The sequence below is a fragment of the Poecile atricapillus genome, chromosome 3, assembly GCF_030490865.1.
Source record: "Poecile atricapillus isolate bPoeAtr1 chromosome 3, bPoeAtr1.hap1, whole genome shotgun sequence".
NCBI lineage: Eukaryota > Metazoa > Chordata > Aves > Passeriformes > Paridae > Poecile > Poecile atricapillus.
This window is the reverse complement of record NC_081251.1, coordinates 46,959,078-46,966,637: the sequence shown is the minus strand read 5'-3', so window position 1 is coordinate 46,966,637 and position 7,560 is coordinate 46,959,078. Positions and strand designations below refer to the sequence as shown.

At 47.8% G+C, this 7,560-nt stretch overlaps 1 protein-coding gene across 4 annotated transcripts in view; it reads left to right on the top strand.

The window, feature by feature from the left end:
* The first annotated feature begins 4,590 nt into the window (after nt 1-4,590).
* FYN (FYN proto-oncogene, Src family tyrosine kinase) overlaps nt 4,591-7,560 on the top strand; it is a 138,343-nt gene continuing 135,373 nt past the window's right edge. For all 4 annotated transcript variants that reach the window (XM_058835462.1, XM_058835468.1, XM_058835467.1 and 1 more), the window contains exon 1: nt 4,591-4,732. The gene's annotated coding sequence lies outside the window, so the exon portion shown is untranslated. The remainder of the gene's footprint in view (nt 4,733-7,560) is intronic.

Below are 7,560 nucleotides of genomic sequence, written 5' to 3'. Positions count from 1 at the left end.
AACCTCTGCGTAGTGTCTGAGGAAACACCTCTTCCAATTTGTGTTTTTTGGGATATTCTAAGACAGTTAGAAAAGCAGGCTACTATGAATGTAAATGTTCAAGATTAGACCCTCTACAGCAACAAGGAAGGCTTCTTCTGTTTATTTCTTAAAGATATAAGGTGATGATGTTTCTTCTGTCTACTTGCTCGCACAAATAATCTGCCTAATACACAAATGCCAAAGTGCTCTTTTCCTATCCCTGCCAATACCCTTCCTTCAGCTTCTGTGTATTAGTGTGACTATTGCTGATGAGCATGATGAAGAGCTCAGCAAAAACCTTCCCTTCTTGCTTCCAGGTTACTGTTCACACCTCATGTTGTCCCCAGGGAGGCAGACCTGCCACCTCAGCCTTCCCTGGCAGTAATCACCTGTGAGTCAGCAAGACCCATTTAGCACTCCCCAGTTGAAGCATCTCCTGAAAATATAGTGGGATGTTTGAGGCAAATACTGTCAGCCTCCTAAAATACTGTAGGCAAGCTCAGATCCGTTCCCCCCCCCCCCCCCCCCCCGCCCCACTACTCTGTAATTATTTATAATATGCTATACATGACAGGCTGGTAAAATACACCCAGCCAAAAACAAAATGAATGTAAGTGTTGCCAAGTTAGCAATGTAAAAAAGGGAGGAAGTGTAAGACAGAAGATAAAATGGTGAAGCAGATTAGTGACCTATCAGTCTGTGACTAGTGTATTGGTTTGAGTGAAGAATTTGAGCATGACGTTTGTTTATCCTTATGAAAGGTAAGCACAATCACTACATTTGTTATTTAAAAAAAAAAAAGAAAAAAATAATTACATGGTAACATTTAATACTTTGAGGATCTTCAAAAATACAAGTTTCTTAGGACCTGACATTTATAAATTATGGCTCAGAAGAATCCAGCAAATAATTCTTATGGTTATTCCTGAAAGTCAGCCTAGTTTTACCAAGAGTGACTTGACACAACCAAGGAAACTGAGCTGATGTCCTGCCCTGTTCTGCAAAGGAGCTGCTTTTATATCTCTTTGCTATTAAGGCGTGAGCATTTTTGCTTCTCAAAATATTACCTTCCACTGAAATCTGTGGATATTATTTATTCATTATACATTCATGATAGCTGTTACTGACTTCTTGCCCACTGACAAGCCCAAAAGACACTTGTGTGTCATTTTGTGACTGTTATCTTGTATTCACAGGTGCTAAATTATTAATACTAATAAATCCTGTTCAGACTGTAATTTTCATGTTGCTGTGAGAAGCCATTTATCTCTATAGGAAGATAGGAGCAGGGAATAGGAAGGAGAGGAGAAAATCTTGACACCACATCGTTTAGCACATGTGACTGCAAAGTCAAGGTTTTGACAGCATTTTCATGAAAATGACTAATGGAGAAGCAGCATTTCAATGGACATTATGTCAAGATTTTAATGAATAAATGTTTAAAGGGACGTTGGAGAAAGGAGAAAAGAGTTTGGCATGAGAAGGAAGGCTACACAGATGAAGGTGAGAGAAAACAGTGTCATGGACTTAAGGTATTTAGAAAAGTTGAGAGAATAAGGGGAGAGTATAAAGAACTGTTCCTATGTTATGTAGGTAAATTTTATTATTTCTTTTGTTTAACTGGGAGAATGTCTGTCAGATTTTCTGGGCGATTCCTGAAGGCATTTATCAATACACTCATGGTGCTGAGTACTAAAGAACAAGGCTTGTGTGAGGAGGAGCTGCTGTGGGGACACGTGGGCTTGACTCAGGCAGAGGGAACACCCCAGCACTGCCACTGGGGCTGCAGGAACTCGCAGCAGCCTTGTGATCCCAAGGGAGGGACAGGTACCCTAAAGGGGAAACCCGAGGCTTCTTTCTATGCTTCCCATGCAACTACCAGCACCTGATTTCTGGCTCCACACCTTGCTCCTCTTCAGCTATACTAGCTCAGAATCAGACTTTCAGTGACATGCTGCTGAGCCAGTTTGTCTGCCCAGGCTTACAGCAGCTCTTTGGCTGCTGTGTGATATTGTTTTGGTCTCCTTTCATTGATTAGTTGGTTACTTTCTAGTTTGGCTCAAAAAAGAGTGCCAAGTAGTTTTTGTCTGGGCTTCTTTTTTCTTTGTGCCATTTTGGTTTTCATTCAGAGCAAGAACATTCCAATTTTAGACAAAGTTTCTTTATTCACACTTTTTTGATTATAAAATTAAGTCCATTTCTTTTCTGTAGCTTTTGCAGAAAGAATATCTGATTGTTTTATTTATTTACAAGGTGCTTAAAGTCCCCAATAAACCTCTATTGACTTGTGGGGAGGTTAGATTATGCATAAACTCATAAAAAAGGCAAACAAGGCATGCAAAAGCGCCCCTTTCCCTAGAGCCATGTGCTGGCTTTCTGCTGAGGAGCCTGGAGTATTAAGACACAACCTGCAGTCCTGATAGTTTCCAAGATGGAAGCCCATAAATGTGCTGTGTCTCCAAACTGCTCCGGGCCAGCTGAAGCTCTGTTCTGAGGCATGAACTGGTGCCTGCCACTGGCCCAATGGCTGCAGCCTGAGCTCCTCAAAGTCTACAGGATCAGGATCCCAATCAGTGTTTCCAGAAAGGCATAATCAGACCTCTCCACTGAGCTGCAGTTTTCATCCAACAGGAGGAAAATCAAAAGTTGGTTTTTCAATTGATCTATACATTTCTACTCTTGTGTTGATTATAAATTTTACATGGCAAAATAAATTATTATAAAAATCAATCTGCATAGAAGGATTAGGGTGGAAGCTAAAAATGAGCTACCTAGGAGCCTGAAAAACTTGTTTCTTTGTACATCCACAATCAGGTTTAAAATGAGAAGTGACACAAGTGACACTTCATTTTGGAATTCCCCATCTTGTCCAAATTATTTATATCAATTTGTGGAATAAACTCTGGTCCTGAAATTTAATGATCAAGAGTCATCTACACACAACCTACACAGTCATCCAGAGAAGTGAAACCATTTTTTGTTCTGAACACTCAGCTGTAGACATCTTGATAAGAAACAACTTTATATTTGAACTTGTAAAACTGTAATTTCATCAGGAAATCAAATTGTCAAGATGACATAATTCTCTGGTTAAATACCAGCACACAAAAATGAAGTCCAGGGAGAAATGGGAGAGAAATGTAAGCCTCATTTATTGAAAACTCGTGTTATAGTTCTCCTTGCTCTTTCAACATATTTAATTAAGTTTCTCTCCCTCTGCATTTGTATTTTGTATGTGTCTCTCCTGTACTTGTTGAAGCCTAAACTGCAATTTCTTCAGTCCTAAGGCAAAAGAGCTTTCCAAGCCTAGGAGACAAGTGACAGCGAGATGTGCCAATCTGTCAGTACGGGAGCACCCAAGGTCACAGACGGGGCGGTGCTGGGGAGAGGACCTGAAGCTGGAGCATGTGGTGCTTTCAATGGGCGTTGCAGGTGGATGCAACACCTTGAGAAATGCTGGGAGGGTTTACGGCGTTGCCGAGAACCTGAAGGGAACAAAGTGTTCAGGGAACTTTTCCAACCACCTGCCTGTGGAGCAGGGTGCCCCGTGACTGGAGGACAGGGCAGCCCGCACACCTTTGGCTAAGCGCAAGACCGAAGCCCCAGCAAAGGTGATCAGCGCTGCTGTGGGGACAGCAGGTACACCCCTGAAAGACAAACATCGTGGGGTTGACGTTCCTCCCAACACGGCTGCCGGAATACTCCGCGATTAAATGTGGAAAATGGAATAAAACCATAACTTTGGAAAACCTCCGCGTATTTCATTGCCGCCGTTGCCTTATCACCAAGTATTGCCGGTTTCAAGAATTACGGATAAAAAAATCATAATAGTAAAACAAGCCGTCGTCTTTCACAAAGCCATACAATCTGTTTAAGGCTGTTCTCCCATCCATCGGGTATGTCGAGACGTTCAGCTCACTCCTCGCTCCTCCTCCCGAGGCGCCCCAGCGGCGCGCGGAGCATCGGAAACCGCTCCGGCGCTGACAGCTGCCGGTCGCGAACCGCGACGCGGAGCGACCACCCCTCCTCTCCTTCCTTCTCCCTCCTCTTCACCCCCGGTTCGCTTCCTTTCCCAGCCCGGGTCCGCCTCCGTCGCGGCCGCGCCGGGCGCCCGGAGCGGCGGCCGCTGCCCGGGGGCGTCGGTGGGCGCTGCCCGCCCGCGGCCGCGCGCCCCGCCTCCCCCGCCGCCCGCCAATCAGAGCGGCGGCTGCTGTGGGCCGCGCCCCGCCATTGGCCGACGCCGATGTCAGTCAGGGGCCGCCCCCGCGGAGGGGCGAGGCGGGCGGGGGGGCTGCCGGCTCCGGGCGGGCGAGCGGGGCCGGGCGGCGGCGGCGCTGCGGTTGCGCCATCTGTCAGGAGCCCCGGTGGGAGGGAGAGAGGGAGCGCCCGAGCCGCGCTCGCCCGGGCGGAGCGGAGGCGAGGCGGCGGCGGCGGCGGCAGCAGCGCGGACAGCCCGTGCGAGCTCATCCCTACCCAGGCTGCGGCTGTGCCGCCGCACGGAGTCGCCGCCTCCGCGCCCGGCCGCGGCTCGGCGCAGCGCGTCTGCCCCGGGGAGAGGCAGCGGCGCCCGGAGCGGCGCCCCTCGCTGCGGGCGGGCGGGCGGGGGCAGCCGGCGGAGGAGCGGAGCGAGGAGGATGCGAGTGCGGCGGCGCCGCCCCGGCCCCGCGCTGCGCTGAGCTGAGCCGAACCGAACCGAACCGAGCCGCCTCAGGTAACGGAGGGGCCGGAGCCCGCCCGGGGGAGCGGGGGCGGGGGGATGCAAGCATGCATGCACGGATGGATGCTGCGGCGGGTCTGTTTCCTTTGTGCGCCCGAGCGGTGATGGGGTGCGGGGGCTCCCGGCGAGGGGAGGCGGCCGCGCTGCTGTGGGTCTCCCCCACGCACGCACACGCGGACCCCGCGCCCGCCTCCTCCGCCGGGAGCAGCGCGGGCAGGGCCGGGGGCAGCGCCGGTGACCGCCCGTGCGCGGCCCCTGCGTGCCCGGGGGTCGCCCGTGTCCGTGTCCCCCGCCCCCGCGGACGCCGGCCGGGGAGAGGGGAGGGGGCGCAGCACAGGGACGTATTTGTTGTCGCCGAACTGCGAAAAAGGGGAGGGGGGGAATAAATAAAAAGACCTTCTCTCCCTCTGAAATAAATCGTATAGGATTTGCGCGTCTGTGACAAAGGCCTCATTCAGGGAAGAAAGAAGGGACGCACAAAATGCCCAAGGGTGGTAGGATGTGAAAAGAGGCTTGTTTCTTGTCTCTCCCCTAGAGCCTCTCTGTTCCTTCCCAGACGAGGCTGCTGATCTGGTGCCAGTTCCTTTTCAGCTACATTTTTGATTAGGGATACCAAACGCCACACCATGGGTGCCAGCGTTTTGCTGCGTCTGCAGAGCCACAGTGTACGTGTCGCTCGACCTCCTTAATAATGCTCAGTTTGGCCTCTCCTTCCTCGGGATCTCGCCTGATTTCTGCTCTGTGTGGATTCTGCGTGTTCGTGAGCTCTGGGAGAGGGCTGGCCAGGGAAGGGGGTCACTTTGTGGAAACGAGACCGTGGTACCTTGGTCTCTTCAGCAGTGCTGGAGGAGAAGGTTTGGGCTGAGTGGAAAGCAACCCTCTGCAGTTGCTCATCAATCACTCTGATACGCTCTGATTCTTAAAACGCTAAATAACGAGTGACCAGGGTGGACCGGCCTTTTGAAGTGCGTGCACAAGGCTGGGAACGCCTTTGAGACCTTGTCATTTTCCTCCTTGTATACAACCTCCTTAACTCCCACATCCTTCCTTCCACCATCCCTGCAGCTGTAACACTTTTCAGGATCTCCTTCCCACACCCCTTTTTATTTATTTTTTTCTTTCTTTTTTCTTTTCTTTTTTCTTGTTTTTTTTTTCTTTTTCTTTTTTCTTTTTTCTTTTTTTTTTTTCTTTTTGTCTTGACGTCTTTTTAGCTAGAGTTCTGGAAGTTGGGAACAGTTGCAGGTGAAGATCTGTTTGTTTATATGCTGGGGGAGGAAGTGTTTTCATTACGGGTTGACTCGTCTGGTCTCTCATGAGGAGGAACACTAAGCTAAAGGGACACTGTCAACTTGAAATCCAGAGAATGTGCATGATGAATGGAGAGCTGTGTCCAATATTACACCCACCGTTGAGCTCCCTGCTGGAGATCTGTGGTTTTTATAAGCCTGTCTTCTGACTGTGTGGGTTGGTCATGCAGTGAAGGAGTAAAAACACACTTCAAACAAAGTTCTGTTGAGTGAACAAAGGAGTGCAGAAGAAAAATACCAAAGTGGGAAGGGAGGGACAGCAACATCGCCAACTTCTCAGTTACATCCATTGTAGCCGGTGCTTGATCCAGTGGGAAACTGGAGGGGCTGTAGTTCATTTATACAGTTGCACATTTATTTAGTATCAGTAAAGTGGAAAGGTTGTTACCTCTGCCCCAGTGTTTCAGGAGTTTTCACCACCTTGATGTGTGTGCTCAGAAAACTGGTAGCACTTGATGGATGTCAGTAGGTCAGTGTCTTTTCACAATGTAAGAATAACTTTAAGAATGGTATCTCTTGCGAAAAAGACATTGGGTTCCTTCATGAGCCCTTTTTACCCCATAAAGCTATAATTTTGATGAAAGGGAGAAAGAAAGATTCCCTAATTAATGCTTTAGAAATTTGTATTTTGTCGATAGTAGGCAGCAGATTTGTTGAAATGTTCAGCTGTTTCTTAGAGGGTGCCTGTAAGCATCCTTCTTCTCCACCTCCAACAAATTACTGCCTCATCTGCGTGGCTTGTCTTTGGCAAAAGAAACAATTTTCAATATGAAGTTGTCTGATGGTAGGCCACTGTGATATTTTGTGGTTTATGCTTCAGGCATGTTGTTTCAGAAATTCTGTGTTGCCTGCTGGTTAAGGACACAGTGGCATAAAATACCAGTTAAATATAAACTCTGAACAGCCTTCTCTGGAAATTATTTTGATGCTGAGTAAATAGATATCCTCAGTGAGGGACAAATGACTTCGGCATATGGGCATGGCATTCAATGTAAGCCAGAAATTAATAAGGCGGTATAAAGAAGTTGGTTATTAATAATTTTAACAAGTGTTAAAAGTTAGGACCCAGTGATAAATTTCTAATTCCTATAAGTAAGAAAAACATTGCTGAGGAACTAGGGGTTTTTTGACAGACTACAATAGATTCCACAATACCTTTATGTGAAATACCTAAATGGTATAATCTGAAATTCATGAGTGGAGTCTGATATGGTGAGTGCCTCTGTGATCACTGGTCCTGTGGCTTAGCTGAATTAAGCTGAATATGCCAATCTGGGCACGGTATCATCTGCACTGATTTACAGTGTAAGAAAATTGTGGCTAAGGTGAGTGAAAACTGTCCAGCACATTTGTGATGATTTCACACTGTAATATGGTACATCTACATTATCTTATGTTTAATTGTGTTAAGGAAAGTTTAGAGCTGTTTGCCATCCTATGCCTAGTCACTTTTATTTAACCAGCACCTTCACTTTTCTGTCCTGCTGCATTACTGTGCTTTTACTTCAGGGAGGA